This window comes from Eupeodes corollae, chromosome 1, assembly GCF_945859685.1.
Source record: "Eupeodes corollae chromosome 1, idEupCoro1.1, whole genome shotgun sequence".
In the NCBI taxonomy this organism is placed as follows: domain Eukaryota; kingdom Metazoa; phylum Arthropoda; class Insecta; order Diptera; family Syrphidae; genus Eupeodes; species Eupeodes corollae.
In genome coordinates this window covers 98,778,786-98,782,992 of record NC_079147.1, presented here as the reverse complement: position 1 = coordinate 98,782,992, position 4,207 = coordinate 98,778,786, and the positions used below count along the sequence as shown (strand labels likewise).

The 4,207-nt window shown below is 29.8% G+C and overlaps 1 long non-coding RNA gene across 1 annotated transcript; it reads left to right on the top strand.

Annotated features, from left to right (window-relative positions):
- Window positions 1-2,131: 2,131 nt before the first annotated feature.
- LOC129943188 (uncharacterized) lies at window positions 2,132-2,661 on the top strand. Its single transcript, XR_008781182.1, has 2 exons — window positions 2,132-2,287; window positions 2,390-2,661. It is a non-coding gene; the product is annotated as an uncharacterized LOC129943188 (long non-coding RNA).
- The last annotated feature ends 1,546 nt before the right edge of the window (window positions 2,662-4,207 follow it).

The following is a 4,207-nucleotide window of genomic DNA, read 5'->3' as shown; positions in this document are numbered from 1 at the left end:
CTGGTGGAGAAGATACAATCAAAAACAATACGAGATGTACAAGGATTTGCCACTGTTCAAAAAACTACGTGTTGAACGATTAAGATGGCTAGGGCATGTAGAACGAATTAAAATCGAAGCTCCAGCCGGTAGGGTTTTAAACACTTAGCCTAAGGGAACCAGAAACAAAGATAGATCACACATCCGGTGGAGTGATCAAGTTGAGGCCGACGCACGCCGGTTTGGTATTCGATACTGGAGACAGCAAGCTAGAGTTTGAGTAATCTGGCGGGATCTATTACTCGGGATCTATTAATATAATAGGGTTCTAAAAAGGAAGAATTTATCCCTCTTAAAAACTTTTAAGAAATTAATTTATTTTAAAAAATTTCAAATCCCAAAACCCCTCCCTTGCTACTAACGTTCTACCTTAACTCGCGCCTTAAAGTTACGTCCACTTTACTTCCTGTTTTGTATGATTTTCAAAAGGCCCAGTTTTCCGAAATTAACGATTATATTAACAGAGTTTTATTTGTGTTTGAAAATATGTCTTTTGAAGAAGCCACAAACCTGTTTTACAATGAACTACACTTTTCAATTTCACTGCATGTTTTTTTTTTACGTACACTGAACCAAATCAGGTAGGTAATATTGACGGAAATATTTTGTTAACTTTTGAAGAATAATTTATTCAAATCCACAAAATTTCATGAAAATTTTCGTCATAATGAATATTAAATATTCAAATCACAAAAATTTCTTCAATTGCTAATAGATTTTGTATTTTATTCAACTTAACAATTTTTTTTCATTTTGACAATCAGAAATCGTTGTGTAACTCAAATCTCCGATGGGTACCTAATAACTGATTTCTTCATGTTGACAAAATTTATCAACTTGAAGAATATTCCTCAATATGTTAGCGATAACTTATATGCCTACAAATAGGAAGTCTTTTGCAAACAAAATAATTACTGCAAACTAACGGAATTTCCATAGATTTTTCTTCAAATTGAATAAATTTATTCAAATGTCGGAATGCTTTTTATTCAAATTGATGAAATTTTCTTCAAACCGAAGAATTTTCATAATTATTCGCAATTTTCGTTCCATTTTCTTCAAATTGAAGAAAATTTTTCAAATAGAGGAAAATATTTTCTTCAGATTAAAGAAATTATTCAATTTGAAGAAGTTTGTCCAATATTTTGCCGTTAACTGTTTATTAAGTGATAAGTTTTATTTTTGTTAGTGAAGTTGTGTTCAATCGCGTTTTGGAAAATTTAAAATTAATTCATAATTAAATATAAAAATACAAAACTTGTGGAAATAAATACCTCAAATAAACATGTAAGTAATTGAATAAATCTATTTTTAATTATATTATGAATCCAACAAAAGAAAAACAAACTATTATAATTCGTGTATGCATAAAATAAAGAGCTTTTTTATTAAAGTAATTGAAAGTTTAATAACATCTTAATTAATTAAATTTTCTAAAATTGTCAATATAAATACCTGAATAATATGTGCATTTAATTAAATATTTTGCTAATGCTTTATCCTTAAGGCGAAGTTTGTTTTTCTTTAACCTAACTATTTTCACAATACACAATTTGTACATGTTTGTTGTATGTCATTCACCGTTTCTTGCAGATAATTTCCAGTGTTTTATAAGGAATACAAGAAGAGTGGTATTTTACAAAAAAGATCTTACTCAGCCTTGTCTCCAGGAGCACAGCACAAACGAGTTTTTAACCTTGGTAAGCGAGATTATATTCAAAAGAGAATTTTTTCCTCGTGATGTGGTCAATTTAGATGAACCAGAATCCGATATTTCCGAGCACATTGAAGAAATTATAAGGGACAATTGTACTTGGGCGGAAATGGAAAGGCATTGGGATGCTTCAAAAAACTTTAGACTAGTTGAGATCACAAAAGCCAAATCAACAGTGGATATCCTAGCCAAATGGAAGCAGTATAAGAACCCGATCGGCTTTAAATTGGTAAGTTTATTTTAATTGTATTTTTAAGAGCTAAAACAAGAAGCAATATAAAAACATTTTCGCTTTTCGAGGCAATGCAGTCACTAAAATGCGTTGATGAGTACGACTGATAATAATGCACTTATATAATTTCTTTCAGAACAATATGGATTTCAAACACCTATATCCTAAAGCTGAGAGTTTATTATTTAAATATGATGATTTTTCTGGAAAAATTATACCCATTTTTGAAGACGAAATAAAGGATCCAACTAGTCGCCAGACCTTAAGCGAAATGATGAATAATGAACAAAATTTACCCGAAAGTAAGTTTACTTTTAATCATTGGGTAGTTTAACATAAAAGATTAAACTAACCAATTTTCGAATTTCTTTAGACCCACCTTAAAGTTATATTTTTTTTTTTAGATGGACGTGCCTGTGGCATATTTTATTTAATTCACAGCCTTCTTATACCAACAGCTAAACTCATCACTGGCAGTGGATCACAGAAGGTCATTACTCGTTTTTCTATTCGGGACTCCCAAGCTAGCTTTCTTTTAGTTGGATCAACTGTAGCGGCATGCGACGAAGAGATTCTCCGGAGACAAAAAGAAAAAAAAAAACATTCAACCACTGGTCATTGTTACTGGAACAATTTTGGACCCTAAGGACATCGTTGTATTTTTCGATGGTATAAAGTTCAAACAAAATTCAATTATTTTAGCAATCGATCTGTGTTTCAAAATTTTTAATTTATTTAATTTGGAATATCCTACTGATTCAAGTTTGGTTTGGGCCTTTATTCAAAACTTTTTTTATAAAATTGAAACTAGTTATGATAAGCACCATCCAAAAGTAAACGCACTCATAAATAAGTTAAATAAATCTTAAGTTCAATATTATTATATATTATAATATGTAAGTACATACATAAGAGAATAAAATATAAACATATTCTTGTATTTAAAAAAAATATTTGTTTGTCTGTTTTACTTATTTAGATTGTATGACTAATAACTTACATTTTTAGGATACCTTTTAAATATTTATATAAATAATACAGTAATCAGTAAAATTATTTTCAGTAAATAAATTTGTTTAAAGTAGAAAAATATTTTCTACTTTAAAGCGAATTAGCGTTAAATGAAAACAAAAAATTCAAAAAAAATCATTAATTTGAAGAATATAATGCTTTATATAGAAGAAACAAGGGAGGTTAAAATAACAACTTTTCTTCAATTTAAAGAAATAAAACCGTTCAAATGACTAAATATTCATTAATTTAAAAAGCTTGACCCGTCAATTTGAAGAAAGTTTCTTTTTTATAAAGAAATGGGTAAGTTAAAATGAAGAATTATTAGTTAATTGAAGATTATTATTCACTAAATTTCAAGAAACAATGATGGATATTAGTCAATTTGACAAAATTTTGTAGATTTTACTGCGTAACGAAAAATTTTAATCATTTCTTCGAAATGACGAAACTTCTTGAATCTAAGAATATATTCGTCAAATTGACGGATAGGAGGTGTTGACCGTATATTGATCACCCTTTCTTCAAATCTACTTGCTTTTTCATCAATATCACTACAAATTTGGTTCAGTGTAAAGTTGCTCCAACAGTCCCGCCTTGGTAATAATCGTAGACTTCGATCGCTGGGTAACCAAGGGAATCTGTTTAAAATAATCCTACGCTCTCAATGCCCAACTGACTACTTTAAGCACCTTGGTGCTTATCTTTATTTTAAAAATCTGTACAATTTTCTCTACCAAGAATTATTACATAAAACTCAAGCTAACCTTATCAACGACCCCAAAAACCTTTTATACGTTCGTTAGTCACAAAAGAAAGTCAGGTGAGTATCCATCCTCATTGTCCTTCAATATTAAACTTCCAATGGTAATATAACAGTACCCAACAACACAAGATTCTTTTACACCAGATCGGACCTAATTTGAGTATTCACCGAATTTTTCGTTAGGTCCCTTTCTTTAACGTTCCTCTTCTCTTTCAACTTCTTCAACTATCTTACATTTTTCATGTATCTTTATATGTATAAAGGAACATTTTTATAAAACATGGAAAAACACCTATTATACCTTCAATTCACAAGAAGCGATCGAAAAGGGAGATGATAAACCATCGAAAAATTGCTTAACCTTCTTATATAACAAACATTTTTGAAATGAATTTATATGAACTCCTCAGCTTTCGTTGCAGATCTCTAAATACTCCCCCACAGC